This window comes from Anomalospiza imberbis, chromosome 14 (genome assembly GCF_031753505.1).
Source record: "Anomalospiza imberbis isolate Cuckoo-Finch-1a 21T00152 chromosome 14, ASM3175350v1, whole genome shotgun sequence".
NCBI classification, from domain to species: domain Eukaryota; kingdom Metazoa; phylum Chordata; class Aves; order Passeriformes; family Viduidae; genus Anomalospiza; species Anomalospiza imberbis.
Window position 1 is genome coordinate 3,498,253 of NC_089694.1, and position 20,218 is coordinate 3,518,470.

A 20,218-nucleotide genomic window follows, 5' to 3' on the forward strand; every position below is an offset into this window, starting at 1 on the left:
GCAATCTTTGGCAGGATCAGCTTTTCTTCTGAGGAGAGCAGAAACACAGGAAATGCTTGATGGGTGCCTGTGAACTTTGTTTATAGTCCCTAAAGAGGCAACGACATTTCACCTATGGAGAAAGAGGAGAATATTGGCACCTATAAAGACATATGAACTAATTATGTAGCAGATATATACAGAGAATTAAGTTTCAAATAAGTTACTTCTGCAAATCTCATTCACTGTTAATGGCAGCTGGGGGCTGCCTATATTTTCTGCCCTTGGTGCTTTCTCTCATTAAGGGAAATGAAAGAGTTGAAATTATGGATCTGTAATTGCTCTTTAGGTAAGGATTATTCATTGTCTTACTGAAGAACATGATATGGAATCGAGCACTGGCATGCCAAAAATGATTCCCCAGCAAAACAAGTGCATTGAGCATTCCTAAAGATGCTGTACATGATTGATGCACCTCAGAGCAGTAATATCCTTCCTCTGCAGTACGGTGTTAGGCAGGAATTGTTTCTGCCTTTTTGATAACGTTTTAATAAAGTGTTTAAGCTGCTAAAACCACCTGAGAGTTCAGCTCTTTGCTGCTCAAAGCATCTGCAGCACATTTTGCTTCCAAGAAGGTGAAGGATCATGTGGGAAGTGTGGGACTGCTGGGCATTGGCTGAACACGAGCCCAGGTGGGCAAGAGGCCAGTGGCACCTGGCTTGGGTCAGGAATGGTGTCCGGGGGATCAGGGCAGTGCTGTCCCCTGTGCTGGCACTGCTGGGCACCTCCAGTGCTGGGGGCAGCTCAGGGACCCTCATGACCAGAGGGACAGAGAGGGACTGGAGTGAGTCCAGGGAAGGGAACGGAGCTGGGAAGGGGCTGAGGGAGCTGGAAAGGGGCTCAGCCTGGAGAAAAGGAGGCTCAGGGGGGACCTTGTGGCTCTGCACAGCTCCTGACAGGAGGGGACAGCCGTGGGGGTCGGGCTCTGCTCCCAGGGAACAGGGACAGGAGGAGAGGGAACGGCCTCAGGCTGGTCCAGGGGAGGTGGAGATTGGCTCTCAAGGAAAATTCCTTCATGGAAAGGCTGTCAAACACTGGCACAGCTGCAAGGGCTCTGAGGGAGTCACCAGCCCTGGATGTGTCCCAGAACATGTGGATGTGGCACTTGAGGACAGGATTTATGGTGAACATGGAGGTGGGGCTGGGTGCATCCTGAGATTCTCTACTCATGCATTTGTGGGCATCCTCAAGCAATAAAGGAAGAAAAATGTCAAACCAGCATTTTCTCGGTTTGGTTCAGCAGCTTGAAGGAAATGATGTTGATAAGGAATTTGTAGTGCTGTTGAAAGCACACCACTGCTGGACAGCACCAGGATCCTCTGTGAAATGCAGGATAAACTGGCAGGGAAGCACAAAGGGGCTCCGTGGGGTTTGTGTGCTGCTGACTTTGGAGCAGAATCAGCCTTTTTCAGACACATGATATATTTGCTTTCTAAAGTTACTTGCATTGTCTGGGGATGAGGATTAAGGCTTAGACTTTTTATGTTTGATCTGTCTGTGTCCAGGAGGTATTATTTATATGGCATGGGATTTAGTACACAATTCACATTTCCAGAAGGAATAAAATCATTTGTTTTCAGGAGGAAGGTTCAGCCTGTGAAGAGGCAGACTAAAATTTTGATACAGTTCTTTTGAAGGGAAAAAATATATGTAAGAACTTGTAGTTAGACTTGACAAGCTAATTAAATGCTGTCCAACTCTTAATTGCTGGTGTTCTGGTACAAAAAGAATGTATAAGTATTTTGTAAATTCGTATTTGGGCAAGCAGTTTTATTTTAAAGGTTATACACGTCAAGGGGGTTTTGTTTGTTTTCATTATTAGAAATCTCTTAAAGCAAAATTTGTGTTCACAAAAAGGAAGAATACTTTCCATTGATGAAATCAGGAGGCAAAATATTTGAAGCCAAGTAATGTAATGAAGTATGACTCAGTTAATCTTAGCACTATTAAAAGCTTAAAATATTAGAAAAATTCTATAAAATGAAATTATAGCCTTGCAGTAACATTCTTTTTACCCAGCACTATTTCTCATTTATCAGGTTTCTACTAATGGCCTTAGAGATTTAGAGAAAATAATCTGAGTGGTGTGCTTCCAAGGGAACTCAGTTAAGTCTGCCTTTTGGATTATTGTTTTGGGATCTGTATGATTTAAAATGAATAAAACCTCCCTGTACAGCCGTGATAAAGATTACATGGCTGGCACGGTATCTTTCAACATCCAGCATTTAGGGGAATCTCAGAGTGTAAATTCCTCCAACATTTGTCATGAAATGAAATAAGGATTTGGATCTGGTCATAATGGAAAAAAAAAAATCAGCTTCTGTAAAATTTTTTAATAAAGAAAAGCTTTTTGTGCTCTTGCCCTTACCCTAAATGTGTTACGTTGAGCATTTCTGTCAACACAACAGGCTCACGTTTGTCCTGGGAAAATAGAAATTTTGCACTGAAAAAAAATACCTCTGATTTTCATCTTCCAAATTTCAGTATAGAAAAAGGCAGCGTTTTTCTATCTAGCTCCAAATTGCTTTACCAATTAGTGGCAATTTTTGGGGACCACTGTCCTGTTGGTTGAGGCTGAGCCATGAGAAGACACAGCCCAAGAAGTGCTGAGTTAAAGCAGGCACTGGACTGTGGGGAAAATGTAGCAATCTCTGGGAAACTCACTGTTCTGTACTGAGCAGGTAGAGACATAAATAACTTCCTTAACCAGGTTATTTTTTGGAAATATGTATTGTTTTTATATGGTCCTACCTCCCTTGAGGTCAGCCTGGGCTTTGTCATTGATATTTTACAACATGTGACTTATTTTAGAAGTCTCCAACTTATTTTGGGTGTATATTTTACTGTCAGCAAATGAGATATAGTGACATATTTTACTGCCCATACAGTTTACTGCAGTGTGCTGAGGATAATGAGTATCAGCTTTTTTTCCCCTAGGTTATTTATCAGAGGAAATTACTAGGTTTGTGCAGTCTAATACTTGCATATTTTCAAATATTTAACAAGTCACACATTCTTGGGGCTGAGAGAATTCAATCATTTTCTCCAGGATAGTAAGAGAAATAAAAGCAATAAAATAGGAAATTCAGCAGTAACTTTCATCAATGTGGCTGTTGTTGTACAATTTGCTTTACAGAGTCATTCCAGTATTTTTCTGTTTGCATAAATGATTCTATCCACTGTAAGTGTTGTAAACTATTTTCAGTATATAATGTTATTTTTGTTAGGTAACATAGCTAACAGCTTTCTTTTTGAAGTGCTTCGAGTGCCATTGTTTGTGATACAAAGCAATTTCTAAATATATTTACAAACCACAAAACAACTTGAAAGTTTTCTTTTGATCCATTTGAAGTTTTTATTCAAAACTGTGTGAAAATTATCATATATGACAGGTTCTTTGGCTGCAATGACAATATATTATGGAAAAGCTTGAAATGCTATGAAAGGCTGTCTCATCGTGTTTTTGTACTACAAAAGGCTCTCATTTCAAGCTCAGTCTCTGAAAGTTTGCCTCATCCTGTGCTTCAACAAATTAAAGCCTACCTTTCTTTCCTTGCAATTATTTTATAACTCTTTAGATATACAGCCTCTTGTAAAAATATATAATCTAATTTCAAGCCTAGTTTGCTTCTAATTATCTGTTTATCAGCAATTGCGAATTTTCTTTCTCTTTACTTATACATTTTAGGCTTTCAGAAGAAAAGAACATCTGTTTTTGAGAATGGAATGCATCAATTATCTAGCCTCTAATTTACTATTTAATGTAATTTTTTCTTTTTTTTTTAATTATTAACATTAAATTTTGCCCGATTTTAATGGCGGTTAGAAGAGAGTTTGTTTGGAGGTTGCTGTTTCCAGCATTCAATTTGCTCTCAAAAAGTAGGCTCTGAAATGAGTGCAAGCTTTATGAGTTTGTGTATCATAAATCAATTTCTTGATAGAAGCTATGACTAATTCTTTTCTTAGCGAGATAAGCCTCTTGGTGTTGTGTGGAGGGTTTTATTTCATCCTTCTGATGCGCTGCTCACAGTCAATGTTGCTGAATCCAGAAGGTGTTGGGATTTTGAGGATTTTTTATTAATTGCTTTTTGGTGAGGGAATGGCACGGTGTGAACAAAAATGCAGTAATTTATTGCAATATTTTCCAGTGTTATTAGAGATTTGGAGTTCTCTATCCCCTAATTGATACTAAATTTTCCCACTTGAAGCGAGTCATGAAAGAGTTGAGTGACCAAATTTCACACCAGTCTGCTCCATATCTCTGAAGTGTAATTACAAAAATCAAATCAGTCCTTTCCCAAAGATTTCCATTGTGAAAGAAGAGCCAGAACCCAGAGGTTAATCTCTGTTTTAAACTTCCCACTTGCAAATTTTCTGTTGCGTGGGACAAACTGGGGAACAATGACTTTGGTAAACAGAGAAAATGGGTAGAATTTCCAATCTGTGAACAAAATGTGTTGTATAATTATTAAAAAAAAAAAAAAAAAAAAAAAAAAAAAAAAAAAAAAAAAAAAAAGACCAAACAAACCTGTGGATAAAAAGATAAAAGCCCTGAATAACTTGCTAGACCTAGCAGAGAAAAACCTGCTGGAATGGGTGATGGGGTGGAGAGGTATGTCCAAGAAGGGTATGGAATAAAACAGAGGTAGGAGACAGAGCAATTTCAGCTGTAAGACAAATTTCTGTGCTGTTTCACACGGATATCAGGAAATTCTCAGGGAAAACAGCAAGAAGGACCGGAATCCAGGAATTTGAGTGTCTTTGTATTCAATGGACTGATTTGGAGAACGGTGAATATTTTAACAGGAGATGCTACTTAAGGGATGAACTCTGGATGACTCTGTAAGTAAAAATGTAAGTTTGTAAGTTAAACATTTTGCAAAGATTAAGTTGTTTCTCCTTCCAAATCTTCATCATTAGCTATGCTTTGAAAGAAGGGTAAAAAGTCTGTGCTCAAATATTCTCTCCTTCTTTTAGGCTTGGCAGCACTAAAGGAAATTGCTTTATAATATTTGTGAGAAATTATATCAACTTTTTACATGATTTTGGAAAGTAAATTCAATCTATTTGCAAGGAAGAAAAGAGAACAAGATATAGTTAATGCAAAATATGAGAGTGGAAATCATATAATCAGGTCTTCAAAAACACTAGGCCAGTTTTAAGGCTGTAGGGTCAGTTTTACTGAAATAAAAACCTGGTGGTTCTAAATATCTTGAGATTCCAGATTTTATCACTTTAGGTGTTTTTAGTGGCCACTGTTAAAAATTAAGATATCTTTTCTATTTTAGCCTAAACTCAATTAAATAGAGAGACTTACAGTTCAAGAGGCCAATGTTTAAACAAGATTTGAATGTCAATTAAAGTTACAAACTCATTTTCACCGATAGACTTCTTGGATTTTCTGCCATTATCCAGTGTATATCTCATAATCCATTACACCAAATATTACCTCCAAGTTATTTTTTTAATATAACCTAGAAAAATTGTTTTCATTTTTAAGCATTGAAATAATTTCATTTACCTTTAACAGATACACTTTGTCAAAATCTTAGAGATCCATTTCCCTCTGCCTTTAAAGAGCTCACTGAAAAGCAAGGCACACAAACTCACCTGGACAAGGAGTTATCACTTTCAGCAATAAATTCCCTCTGAATAGAGGTTTTTCATGGTCTGCATGAACAATAATAATGCCTTCAAGACCAGTTTTGGGTCAGAGGGGCTGATGAAAGAGAGCAGAGTTTGAGTGGCACTTGAGCTAAAATATGCCAGGCAATTTCAGTTTATTCAGAACTGCATTCTTTGAGACAGAAATCAGATTAGAAGAAACATGTAAATGCATTAAAATGGCTGTATTGGAAAAGAGGAAACAAACAGAAATAGAAGACTGCAGATGCAAAGGAGGTGACACCAATTGTGATTTTCAATGCATTGCTGGAATCTGATGTGCTGGATCATATAAATGGAATATTAATGAAAATGAGTAACTCAAGGAGCCATGTAAAGGTGAGACTGGGAGAGGTAGTATTATGTCAAAGGAATCTTGTTTTTTGGCATGCAAAGTGGACCTGCAGAGAAAACAGCAGTGAAATCTTTGGGGAGAGGAAAAGAATGCACTGGAAAAAAAGCTGGGATAACATTTACCTGTAGCTTCTCATGCTGAAGGGCACAGAAAATGAAATTGGAGGAGGTGCCTGAAAATGTATGAAGTTGTGCTTAGAATTGACCTTGTAAAATAACTAGGATCAAAGGAGGGAATATACAGAAAAGAAATTAATACTCATTTCTGAAAGTCCAGATTATGAGCATCCTTTGGGTATTGAGGAAATTAGCTAGAAATACTCTGCTGTACAATGGAGAATTTAATTCTGAAAAGTCACGTTGAACTGGGAAGGTAAGCAAATATTAGAACAAAGAAAATGAAGTGACAATTTTCTGAGGACAGAGGAGTGAACCTGGTAATTAAAGATAATTAATTTTAAAAGACCCAGGCTTAGTTTGTAGAAGACATTTAAAATATAACTGGGGCAGAATACAGACATTTAGTGTCAGGAAGTGTAATCCTTCTAATTTCTGCCTGACTGTGAAGAGACAGCAATCAGCCAGGGCTTCCAAGTGCTCCAGGAAGATTTATCTAAATCCTGGTCTGTTTTCATACACAGCATTGCTTCTCCTACATCCCAGCTTGGCCTCAGTTCCACCCCTTGCCCTAGGTGAGATCTTCTCTCCAGTTTTTCCAGGTCTCTCCTACTCCAAAAGAAAGAGCAGCTGTGCTTACACCATGCCTGACATCAAGAATTCTTGTCCCCCGCATCCATAAATAGATATGAATGTGTGGATGACCAAAGTATCAACACTCCTAAAAGAATTCAGCACAATCTGACTATAGGGGGAAAATATTATGCACAGAAAACTGTGTAGAAGGTCCTAAGAAAAGCATGTTGTTTTTTTTCCTCCTGGGGAAGTTGGTCAGGATGGAAGAGTTTAGATGATTCAGTGGTTTCAAAAGAATTGGGAGTGAATAGGGGGTGAGTAAAGGAGCATGGAGCACAGTACAATTCGGGGTGATTGTGGTAACCAGACAGTGAAAGGAAAACCATAATCAGGTGAGGGCATTCTCAACTAGGGAATGAAAGCCAGCAGACAGTGAAGGGAATGAATTTTGTTCAGAGCCACAGGCATCTGCTTTGTTGCTCTCTGTGCTTCCTTAGTAATGATGGCTGTGAATACAAGAATGGAAATTATGCATATGTTCGTGTGATTCTGACAGCAGCAACTTCTCCATGAGCTCTTGACTGCAATGACTGATTTTGCCTGTGAGAAAAGCTGCCTGTGTGCCCAGGTTTCAGAGCTGTCATGTGTGACACGCAGTTATTCCCTGGCGAGGAAAGGGTGAGCAGCCAGCAGAGCCAGCATTCCTCACTCCCCCTTCTCCACTCAATTTCAGAAATAATTATCATACTCTGCCTAATTGTGATTTCTGAGATCTTCATTGTCTTGTGTCATTCATTCAACAGGAAGATTTTTAGGGTGGTATAAAGTGGTGGCAGAAATGAACGTTTAAATCAGCTATGAACCTGACTACTGTAGCTAATGTGTTATGACTAGAACATTCTATATAGAAAGAAAACACCATTATCATACTTAGAATCTCTCAGTTATATTACCATAATCATTCTTTCTAAATAAAGAGGGGAAAGATTACTGTAGTGCTGGTTATAAATTGTGAATCCTGACAGGAACTCCTTGAAGGCCTCAGCAGTACAGACCTGCTTCCCTTCATTCAGGTAGAACCATTTTGTGTTTTTTCCTAGTCAATACAGCAGAAGCTGTAAATACCATTTTGGAGCTATGTAACCCCTCTAGACACAGCCAATGACGTTGAGGATGTGGATTTCAGTGAGAAATAAATTTTAGTTAAAAAAAAAAAATCATACATTAGACTCCAGTTAAGTTGTGGTCATGGCCAAAGTCAGGAATTTTCTCTAAGAGAATTTTCTCCAAGAGTAATTAGGACCTTTAATTATGTGATAACCTTTCCTCTCACTGAAATATTATTCTGAATGCAGTTTGAATCATCCCTGTTTAACAAATTGTGAACAGCAAATAGCCATCATGCAAAAGCAGATGAATCCAGCCTTGAACCAACCTGGCAAGGGATTTTGAAAGCATAATTTCAATATACCAGATTTGCATACTCAGGACCTAAACTGTTCTGTCTGTATGGATGTGCAAAGGCAAGCTGACAAGTGTTCCTAAAGTATATTCAAATTGCAGCATTTCAGGAGCAAAAGAACAAACTGATTACAGTGTCTGAACGAGGTTCAGAGCATGGAGATTGGGAGAAATGTCATTCAGGAACTTGGATAAAACAGGATGTTTATTTTCTGAATAGTAAATGACAGCATGATTTCCTTAACAAAATATTCATGATTTCTTGGAATTACTCATAAAGGGTAGCTCGAAAGAGTATAGACTGCAAAATTATGTATCATTCATGCCAATTTCCCAGATATTTTATTTAGGTCGGAAAGTGCAATGCCAGACTAAAATATAATAGCAATAAATATCAGAGGCATTTGTTAGACCATCTCGATAATTAGAGAATGTATTCCCTTGAGAACAGAATCCCAGTAATGTATGCAAGCAGGATGTTTGAAAACAACCCTCTTAATAAATGGAGTTGACAGAAAATACACTGCAAAAGGATTATTGGCAGAGGCATGGAAAGCAAGAGATTTGGCAGTAACTTTAAGAACACAAATATGCATCACTCAAGGGAGAAGATTTCTATCTGGGGAACAAGCTGTCTTTGTAAACAGGATTGTACCCAGAACAAGCATCTGAAAAACACATCTCAATGCCATCAAGGAAAACAATGCATCCAACAGAAATGAGGGATAGAAGGAGTATTTCAGTGGCAGTTTCTTCAGCTTGTTGCTCTAAACAGTTAAATTTGTAAAATCGGGTTTTTATAATTTTTGAGTGTAATTGTTTATTTAATTGTTGCATTAACCAGTCATTTTGCCTCTCTCTGCCCATAACAGATGTACATTATAAAAACTGAATACATTAAGATGATTACATTATTCAAACTCTTTGATAATTCATTTGTATTAAAACCATAAGACTCTGTTGACATTTCCCTAGGGTACATTTGGTGAGGTTAAGCAGGATAAATGTCACAGTTAGCAAGGCTGTTAAGATAAAAACCTTGCAAAGGAACTACATATTATTTTTCTGCTTCATGGTCCTTAACAGCAACTTTTAGAGCTATATTTCCTTTTTAAATGATGCATTACACCTTGAAAAGTAAAATAAAAAGACCTGAAATTATGATTCTTGCTCATTTCCTCAAGAATAAATGAATACAGGAGGAGAAATCTTAAAGTAGGCTTGATTTCTTTAAAAAAGTTTGGAAATAAAGTGCTCTGTTAAAGCATAATGGCCCTGGTGAGATGTGGTATGGAAGAATGTAGCTTAAAAAGAATGTAAGATGTGCATTAATTTCAGTGAAAATGCCCCCAAAAAAGGAAGTGAGCCATAAAATCCCAAATAGAGCACAGGCATCAATATTTGAGAATTATCTTGATATAGAGCATTGTGTAGCTGCAACTGGAGGAAAAATGAGGTCGGGATGACTTGTAGAGGTGCCTCATTTCATCCTCCTTCTCAAGCCTGGGCTAAGTACTAAGATTAATTCAGCTAAAAGTATGCTCAGTGAATTTGTATTAATACAATTTTGGAAGTAAATTTGGGTTGGCCATGTCCTCCTCCAGGCAAGTGGAAGAGCTGCTGGTGCACAGGCTCCCGGGGCTGGGGGCTGATCCATGATCCATCGATCCCAACTCTCCAGCTCTCTCATGAGCCCTTTCCATGATGCTTGAGTGGATTCCTCACTTTGGACCGTCTCTTTTATACTGGAACCCAGCACAGGACAGCATTTGCCTCTCCCAATTTTCCCACTAGAGAATGGCAGTGCCCAGGAGTATTCTCAAATATTAACTTGGTTTATACCTTTCCATTACTCTCAAGGCTGTTGCTCAACCTTCAGTGAAATGTAATCATTGTAACACTGAATTGTTTATGTTTCAGGTACTGAAAGTTTTTCTTCAGTCTTTGTTCAAAAACATAAAAAGACAATTAAGTGTAACTTATGAAAAGAATAATTGCAACTGCTCCAGTTGGCAATGATATTAGATGGATGTAGAGGAATATAAAATGTTTTGCTTATTTTTTAATTCAGGAAAATTAATGAGATCTGCCTAATAATGAAAGTTAATTTGATACTGTTCAGCTGTTACGTGGGGGTTTTAGATTTGATTTGATTTTTGTGTCTGGATCATGTCTAATAACAGAATTAAAAATTAATTATAAATATTACTGATTATAAAATAAGTGACAATTTTGAAGTTGTCTTTAATTGCAATATCTTTTACTACACTGAGGGGGAAAAAAGTTGGGCCTGAAAAATAATTATAATTATTAATAACAATTGCTCATAATGCATTCTCTTGTGAAAAGAGAGCCACAATGTCAGAGGCTAAAAAATTATCAACCAGAGCATCAAGAAATTAAGTAGAGTAGTTGAATACTAAAGGATCCTGGAGGTCTAGTCCAACATCAAGGTGGTCTCACCCAGAGCAGCTTGTTTAGAGTTGAGTCCACTTAGGTTGTGTAGATCTTCAAGGATGGAAACTCCACAGCTTTCCAGGCAACCTTTTTTTCCACTGTCACAGAAAACAAACCACGCCAAATTAAAATAAAAACCCCTTTTTCTTACGTGCAATTTGCAGTGTTTAAATTTGCACCTGCTTCCTCTTGTCCTGTTTCTGGGTACCCCTGGGCAGAGTTTGGTCTGAGCTGCTCTCACCAGGCGTTTTTGCACACTACCATGACCCACCCCAAGCCCTGACTCCTTGAGGATGAGCACTTCTGATACCTTGGGATTTGAGCTTTTCTATTTTTCATGTATTTGTGCTCCTGCAGCTCTTCAGTGTGTAACTCTAAACTCCATGTACAGTGAGAGCTGCTGCTGTCCCATTCTGGGCAGACACAGCAATCCCTCTCCAGGCCTGGCAGCCAAGGACACCTCACTGCCTCAGGCCCCAGAGATGTGAACAAAAGTGAGTTTGGGGGAGCAAACTTGGGGTAATGACTTCATTACCTGAAGCTGTAATTGGGATATAAACCCCCAATATGCAAATGTACAAAATTTATAAAAGTGTGCAAACCTGTGACCCATGGTCCATTTTTGGGCGCAACCCCTGGGGGGCTTTGTCTGCCCTAAATGTACCTGAAGGCCCTTCAATAAATATAAACTGCTTTTTATTCCCTTAACTCTGTCTGGCCTCTGTTTTTAGGTAGCCCCAAAAAGGCATCAGCACCAGCTGTCTTAACTTCTCGCATGGGAGATGCTCCATCCCCTTAATCCCTTCCTGGTCCCAGTATGTCCCTGTCTCTCCTTTACTGGTGATCCCACAACTGCATGGAGCTCTCCAGCAGGGAGTGAAACTTTGGTGACTCCAGATAGGTTCTCTTAAATTAGTACTTTGTACTTTTAAAAGTACCACTTGCAAATTTTAGCTGAAAAGCACCAGTAATGTAAACCCAAATTATTCTCTGCTGTAAAAATGCACTTTGCTGATATTTGGCAGTTTTATTCCTGCTCTATCAGTTTTGGAAATTGATTTCTTTTTTATGTTTAGAGCATGCAGATGTTCAGGGATACTGGGGAAACCAAACACACTGCAAAGTTAGTGTAGGAAAAAACTTATGATAAAAGATCTTTCACACATGACTTTTTCAAGGATATGGGGAATGCTTTAAGGACTAGTTTGATATTTTCAGAGTCTTAAATTAAAGGTACTTGGCAATTTTTGTAATAACCATGATCAGAAGCAAAGAACTAAGTAATTTAGGTCAGAGTCAGTGATCACTGGGAAACAAGTGAAGCATCTGTTCCTACAGTAAGTGTTCAGATTGGGAGGAACAACTTATTCAGCATCATTGTGAAAAACTCCTTGATACTGAGGAAAAAGTTTATTTTTTTCATATATAAACCTTTCTCTATAGGAAGTTTTAAAAGCAACTATTTATTGCTCTTCAAACACTTTACAGCACATTTTCAGAAAATTAATAGGAAGTTTGTAAAAACAGCTCATGAATGTAGATTTTCAGCTCTGCACATGTTTTCAAAAACAGAGAAGGAACAAATAGATGCACATGACCGAGAAATGCTCACGGGAAGGTTGAACTCCTAGGGTGTCTGGGGGAGGTGGTGATGTGCTAACTCAGTCTTCCCCCACAGATTTCCCTTCCTGGCTTACAGAAACATTGTCCAGAGGTAAGAGTTGTTCCTGCTGTCCCACACAAGTCTGTGTTCCAGATCCTGGTTCTGTGTGGAGATGTGGATCCTCCAATTCACCTGAGCTCTTTGCTCACCCCTTTCTAGAACCTGCTGCCTGTGGAGTTGTCATGGAATGGTTTGGGTTGGAAGGGACCTTAAAGATCATCTTGTTCCAAATTCCTTGCCCTGGGAAAGAACGCCTTCCCCTAGAGCAGATTGCTCCAAGCCTCATCCAGTCTGGCCTTGAACACTTCCAGGGTTAAATGAATTTATTTCCATATTGCTTCATTGGGGTTACACTGCACATGGCAAAAATCAGCAGTAGTGATGATCCATGCCAGATCCCTAAATTCCCAGAGTTCATTCTGCTGTGCAGACTGCTTTTGCTCTAGATCAGTAGTCAATCCCTTACTGTCAAGTAGGAAGATTTGCAGATTATTTTAATTAAAGAATGAGCATTCATGGTGAGCAAAATGAGCATTGCCTTTGAAATACACTCATGCTTTGTTGCTGTTAATAACAATGGTGGTCAGAGGTTTATCTTCCAAAGAATGAAGCATTTCCCAGTGTGCATTACACAGCTTTTTATCAAAATCCCTTAGCCACAGGCAAACCTGGGCTAAAGTCTTTGATATGTAGCTTGGATTGCATAGTAGGTTACAGCAGAAAAAATAAATACAATAACTACTCCACCCCCTCAACCCTACATATAAGTTGTGCTTACAGGCTGTTTAATTTTAAATCTTCTTTCAGCATAAAAGCACTACAAGTTTATCACTAACTTCTGCCTCTCTTAATAATTCATCTGCTTTGCAGTTGTATGGGTTTAATTAGCTGCTTCTGCTTCGGTGTTCTGGTGTCATGTTGTCTTTTTCATTAGATCTCTCTCCTTCATCCGTGTTAGATGTTTGCACATTTCCTGGCTTTAAGCAATGTGGGCTATAATTGGAATCTAAAGTTGGAACATGTCTTCAGTTACCATTTTGTTAATTCCTTTCATTTTCCTGTCAAAACCGTATGCTATCATGTATTGCCATTGAAGTGAAAAAGAAGTCAAAGGTAATCCACGTCAGCTTTCTTGCTTCTAGCAAAGGTTTTTGTCTTTAGACTTGTTTTCTATTATAAATGTTCTGTGAAAGTATCCATACTATTTTGAGTTGAGTCGTTTCATAGAGACTATACACAAGCAAATTTCAGAATGCTGGAGGCTTTTAATGTAAAATCAAATGTATCAGTGGCAGTTTTCTCAAACTCAACTCTTTTTTATCACTTTTATCACTCTTTTCCCTGTCACATATAAACGTAATTTCAATTTTTTAAAAGAATATTAAGGTGGGATTTTAAAAGTGTGAACAGCTGAGTTGAAGTCCTGTTAAAATTGTTAACTTGAAATGAGGAAAAGAGAAAATTGAAGGCAGAAGTAGCAGTCTGGAAGATGGAGAATGTGGGCAAACACGGGAAGGGCAGTGCCAGCAGACAGAGAGCTTATCAGGTGCATGGAATGGGCTTTGTTTTCCTATCTGGCATTTGCAATGGCTGTGGGGCCTGCTTTGATTTTTGTTTTGGGGTGAAAAGGTGTGGAGACAGCAGTCATCTGCCAAGCTCTGGTCTTAAGGTGTTGAAATTTTGGGAGATTTAAATAAAAAAAGTAATGGAGAGGAGACTTGTTTCATAAGGTAAGGGCAAAATGACGCTGCTCTGAAATGATTGGTTTCATCAGCCTTTCAGGCAAGGTCTGGGATCCTGTAAGTATTCTTCAGGCTGGATATAGCTACAGCTGATTATTCTGCTGATCCAAAGTAATGCAATTTGCAGAAGTAAACTAGAAATGTTTTAATATCCTTATTCCATTTTTTTGCCATTTTTCATCTGAAAACAAATTTTCAAACATATGGTTCATTGTTCTATGGAACAGATTTTGTGTATGATGCTTATTTGTTACATGTTGTAGACAGTAATTAAATAAAAAGCATTCAAAATATGGAAAGATTCATTAAAATCTCTGCTGCTTTCATGAGGATGACATGATCTTATAGTTGAGAACTGAGAATGAAATGGCTGCCATGGTGGAAGACACATTTTGGGTTTTGTGAAGGGTTGCATAGATGTGATACAATAAATTAACAACCAGCTGATGTGCTGCAGTGCTGCTTAAAAGGACTGGGTTTGATTTTTAAAAAGTGTTTGGGTTGGTTTTATTTTTTGTCTCAAACAGGCATTAAAATGAAATTATTTGCAATGACATGCTTGCCATTGGACGGGAGCTTAATCTCAGCAAGCGTTTGAGGATTCATTTTGAGTTCAAAAGGAGCTGAGCAATCAATGTCAAGTCCAGGTCCCCAGTGTCTGTGTCTGTGCAGTCCCATTCCCACTCCAGGATTTACTCATTCTGACCAGAGCTCATTGCAGGATAATTCTTTTTCTATGGTTTCCAACTTTGTCTCCTTCCACGGCTGTGACAATTCCTACATTTTATTTGTTTCTAAATCATGTCACTAGCAAGTCCTATTTTGCCAAAAAAATCACCCTGAAGAGTGAATTCCTTATATTTTTGTGGTTTGTTTTAGCTCTGTGTCCCCTTGATGCCCTGCACAGAGTCCTTTACCCTGTTTCAGGATCAATACTGTTGTATAATAGAATTAATGAAGGCAGTTTCACCATCAGTTTCTGCTGCCCAAATGTGAACTTGCACAAGGCTCGATTTCTAATATTTATTTTTTTTAACAAGAAGTTACTTGAATTAAGACCATAGGAAAGATAGTTTAAAGAGGTTGTGCATGGATGGGGGATTTTTTAATTTGTTAAAAAGAAAATCTTGAATAGATTCCAGTTGAATTGACGGTTTCATCCTGAGATATTTATAGATCAATTACATGAGGTACGTTTTTGGGTCAATATTACAATGCAAAAGGATAAGATAGGCTGAAATGTATATATTTTAAACTGTGATGTGCATGCTAAGCTCTCTTTATTAATAGTTTATTTCAGCTGGACAGTAACCTATCCTGTAGCCAGCATGGAGGTCTAAGATAAAAAGAATCTTGGTAGAGAACTAAGTCAGAATGCCCAAAATAATTCTTTGCAAATGGTTTTTCATTATTTAATCAGTTGCTACCTAGATTTAAAACCCCAAAAGGAAATAAATGTAACATAAGTTATGTTAATATATATTGCCCCATTAATGTGCTTTAAATAACATCGAGACAACTTTTATATGGGCTACCTATGAATAAAATTAATATGATATTTTATTTAGAAGGAAGAATTAATCTGGAGGCGAATCAAACAAAAGACTAGGAAAAAAAAGCACAGTTGTGTGTTGAATATAAATACAAAGAAAATTATGTGAGAAATAAGAAAGACTTATTCTCTTTGTTTTATATTAAAGCAGAACACCAGATTGAATAAGATTTTCACTTTTCAAAGCAGAAACTTGCAAAAAAAATAGAAATAGGTGGAGCTGAAGATGGAGCTTTGAAACATAGATAATTAATATTATAGTTAAAATGAGGCTTTAAAAAACACATTTAATGGTTGGGCAGTTTGGAGGATTCATTCTCTTTTCTGTTCATAAACCAGAAAAAATATAAATTAATTTAAATTATAATTTTTTCAAGTTTCTCAGACATATGCACACATTTGCGTATATAAGAAAGTAACTCAGATATATCTACAGAGTATGGTATATGCCATAAATATATCTGTGCTGTGGTATGAGGGGCACACACTCCCTTCTCCTGTTTGTACCGTGACAGGAGACTTGCACTAGTCCTTCAAAAGTGGTTTCAAATTTAAACTTTTTGGGGAATATTTTTACTAATGTTTAAAAACCTCGAGCCACAACACTGTCTGAAGACCATACTAAATATTATAGATACAACCAGAGCTCAAGTTTCACTGAATGAGTGAAAATTAATTCATGTTCCTGGACAGCAATATTTGAATCAAACAATTTGGGGTTGTTATTTTTTTCCCAGTGTCAAATAATTTTTTGTTTTAGAAAAATCTGGAAAATAATAGAAGCATTGTTTAAGAGGTATCAAAACCAGAGCAGCAGGATTCAAGAGTCCTTGCTTTTTAAGCAGTTGGTTCTAAAGGAAGAAAAAGAGGCAGTGGCAGACTGGTTTAGAAAAAAACCCAGCCCAACAGAGGTAAGAATCAGAAAACCAATGGTGGGGAAAGATTGCAAAGAGCATTCTCTGAGCCAGTGTTTTGTTCTGCTCCACCTTCTGTGGACAGATTTGAATGGATTGTTAATGTTATGGAGAGAGGAACTGTACCATGCTCTGTGTCATTACAGCAATGTCAGCATCTGCACGTCCCGGCTGGAGCCAGGGCTGCCAGCAAAGCCAGAAACTTTGGGAATTTTGGAAACATCACATTCCCCCATTGGGCAGCCTCTGGACCAGCAGGAGGGTGAAATATCAGCTGGTCAGAGAGAATTACCTTGGAGTGAATCGGCATGAATCGCTGCATTTCCAGTTAAACAGAAGGATAAACAAAACCAGGTTGGAGGCTCAAGGTTTCTAATTCCAAAAGAGCAGACTGAGAAATTACAGAAACTAATTAGTGGAGTCAACGTGATTGAAGTGCCAGGGGACTAAGTGTGAAGGAGCTTTGGAATCTGGAGTCAAGGTTTCGAAATCTGTTTGAAGTGCGCCACAAACAAGGAGGCAGCAATTTACTGAAAATGGAAGTGGCTCTTCAGCATTTGCTTAAAACCCAAATGATCTAGAAGATAGCAGACAGCAAAAAAGGTGAGATGGAGCTAATTTTCAGAGAAGTCTTTATTAGAATGGTAAACGCATAATAGTTTTCCCACAAAATCAAGTCAAATTATGCTATACAAAGGACATTTTGGTTAGGGGAAATCAGCCAAAAAAAATACAATGAAAGAAATTAATTTGATGAAGCAGATTTTTTCATAAATTATGATTTTTCAAATGCAGGACCCTGATTGTAATGTTTTGAACCTAATTTTAATGAGAATAATGAGGTTATCCAAGGCATGTTAATGGCAGGTTTCAGTGATCTGTGCCTTTTTGTCCTCAGAAAAGCACTAAATCTGTCTTTCTGTCTCCCATAAATGTAGAGATGTAACTTTCAGGCAAATAAACTCCTGGGTAGTCAGAGCAAACAAAACAAATGCAGATATTTCTACAGATTATTTTTCCAGTATAAGAACAGCTGTTGGAGAGATTCGTGATGTGCTTCATATATCCGTAATGACAATAAAATGATTTTTTTTTTTAGAACTCTATCATTTATAAAGAGTTTTTAAATTTGATTACAAACATTTTAACAAGCCTTTCCTTCAGAGGGTCACATTCCTTAAATTTCTTTCTGGGATCTCCATAAGTGTAAAACTTGATGGATTTTGAAGTTACCGTGTTAGAAATAAGGCAGCTTAGCATAAATACTGAATTGTAATGTGGGATGTGAATTCATATCCTACTTACCTTGTCTTTACAACAAGTAATGAATAATATATATTTTGGCATACGTATGTTAATCGTAAAGCTAAGCTTTTAGAATCTGTTTTAGTATCTTTCAACAATTTTGTGGATTCTCCCTTATGTAACCAGCTGGTTTTTAGGGGTGCATTTTCTCCAGATTTACAGCCAGTGCAGTGGAGTTGTCAGGAGCAGCTGTCACTGCAGACCTAATGGAAACTGTGGAACATCCTCGTATATCAGGTATGAGAGGAATCGTTGATAATTTGAAATTTTAATATTTTAAAGCAGTATATTAGGTCACACATTATTTAAAGCACTCAGATTTATCACATTAGTGCCTTTTCTCCTGCTGCTTCTGAGTTCCCAAACCTTACAGCTGCTGCTGGCAAAGCCCTTCCTGCTCCACAGCACCCTGGGCTTGGCTGCTCCACCTCCAGCTCAGAGATCACCAAAAACTTGGATTCCTTTCAAAGAGCCTTCTATTTAAAGACAGAAAAGAAAAAGAAAAATTAACCCAGTGATTAGCTGGAGATACTGTAAAGTGGTTAAATCCAAGAAATTCTCCAGCAAGGTAAAAGCAGACAGCATCATTAGCATTTTTGCCATGATGAATGGCGAAAATTCATCATGATATTTCAGTTCACATTGATATTTCAGTTCAGATTGAGATACAACCATTCCTCTCCAATTCTGGCACAAGTGCTCTTGCTAGCCTTAACAACAACGTTTATTAGAATATTCAGGCAGTAATTATTATCTAAATTATAATTATTATTATATAGTCAAGACATGTTGGAAGATTTTATTCAAAATTTAAGAAAATGTAAAAGTCTGAATTACAAGGGGCACCTGTAACTCAGTTTTCCACAGTGGAAATGATGAGGAAACTAGTTTCTGATCCTGAAATTTTGTAAGGATGTGTTGACTCTATAGAGACTTGGTTTACTTGAGGTGTAGTCAGTCCTCTGTGCTCCACAGAAGTCTTTTAAAGCCTGGGATCTTATCTTGACATCTTCAGTGGTCCCAAATTCCCCAAGAACCAGATAACTGCAAAGAAATCCTTCCTTGTTTGTTTTTTGTTTCTTGTGGCTTTTTGCTCCCCAAATGGAATTTGGAAGGAATTTAAGTATTTTTCGTGCTTGATTTTCTTAATTAGGATTGGCTTCTTTTTACAAAGATATTTCTGCTAAACAGTTACGATAATTCTGTTACTGAAGATGGACACTAAATTTAAGAAATGTGCTAATGATGCTGATAAAAATGAAAAGGTAATGGTTTTAATGCATTCCATGAAAAGAGAATGTATTCCACTAATTGAAGGCTTTCAAGAAATTTAAAGATTTTTTTTTTTACTATTGCAGAAGATTTTTAAAGTTGTTTATATACAAGAATAAAAGTTGTCATTAAGGTACACTTTTTAAGTGGGAAACCACAGCTTAGAATGCAGCAAATTATTCGGCAAAATCACTCTAATTTCAGTGAACTGTTCATTGCATTGGCAAAATAAGCAGAAAATTATTAAACAATCCCTGGTATTTGGGGAAGTGCTTTGGAATATGAGGTAAAGACAACCAAGAACTTCCATTTATTTATTTTAGCAGCATTCTTTTTAACTATTTCCTATTATTCTTCAAGCTGTGTTTGAGCAGGACCCTGTGGATCCCTTCCCAAACAGAGCCTTTTCCCTGCTGTGATGGATGCAGAGCCCAGGTAAACATTCAGCTGTGGACAAATCAGACAGTGATCCCAATAACTACGTGGGGTTTATTTTTTGTCATATCAACTCATGAACTAAAAATTCTTCTGGAAGAAATTAATGTTTCCTCTAGAAAATGACCTTGAGTCCTCATACAGCCTCCAAATTTAGTGGAAATGTTTCCAGCCAGGTGAATATTTTTCTTAGAATATTGATTGAGCTCTTCTTCTGTAAAAGGTTGATTTATTAAGGATTATCTGTCTTCTCAGATTTCTTAACACATATAATTTAAAATGTAGGAGGCCCTTGTTCATGTTTGCAGAATAATAATTGCATGTGTTTGGCTAATTTTCAGTCTTTCTGTCCTGGTCTAACAAAAAAACCTCTAATTAATATTTCATTAGTATTTGAAAGAATATTGGTCTATAGGGGGGAAAAATCAAGGTTGGACAGCAGCTTTAGCCATTATTAATCAAACTATTATTTATTGATTTAATTAGGAGAGAATAAAAAGGTCTAGAGCTGTAGTTTTTGAAAATGGGATTATTCTCCCACTTCCTGCTGGGGCAGGAGTCAAACACCACAGGACTGTGCTACTGCTGCTATTCTGACTGTAGCTTTTCTCTTAATGGTAGCACTGAATGCTATATGGGCTGCAATGCAATCTGCCTGTGAATAATA

General features: G+C 37.5%; 2 long non-coding RNA genes across 3 annotated transcripts in view; both read left to right on the forward strand.

Annotated features, from left to right (window-relative positions):
• The window catches only part of LOC137482314 (uncharacterized), a 114,139-nt gene extending 100,202 nt beyond the window's left edge, over positions 1-13,937 (forward strand). The window contains exons 2-5 of one of the 2 annotated variants that reach the window (XR_011004003.1): positions 9,893-10,024; positions 11,064-11,162; positions 12,347-12,382; positions 12,491-13,937. This is a non-coding gene — a long non-coding RNA (uncharacterized lncRNA). Of the gene's footprint in view, positions 1-9,892; positions 10,025-10,564; positions 10,642-11,063; positions 11,163-12,346; positions 12,383-12,490 lie in introns of those variants that run through there. The other variant, XR_011004004.1, reaches the window with a different exon arrangement.
• A 4,011-nt stretch (positions 13,938-17,948) lies between these two features.
• On the forward strand, positions 17,949-19,541 carry LOC137482775 (uncharacterized). Its single transcript, XR_011004205.1, has 2 exons — positions 17,949-18,081; positions 19,477-19,541. It is a non-coding gene; the product is annotated as an uncharacterized lncRNA (long non-coding RNA).
• The last annotated feature ends 677 nt before the right edge of the window (positions 19,542-20,218 follow it).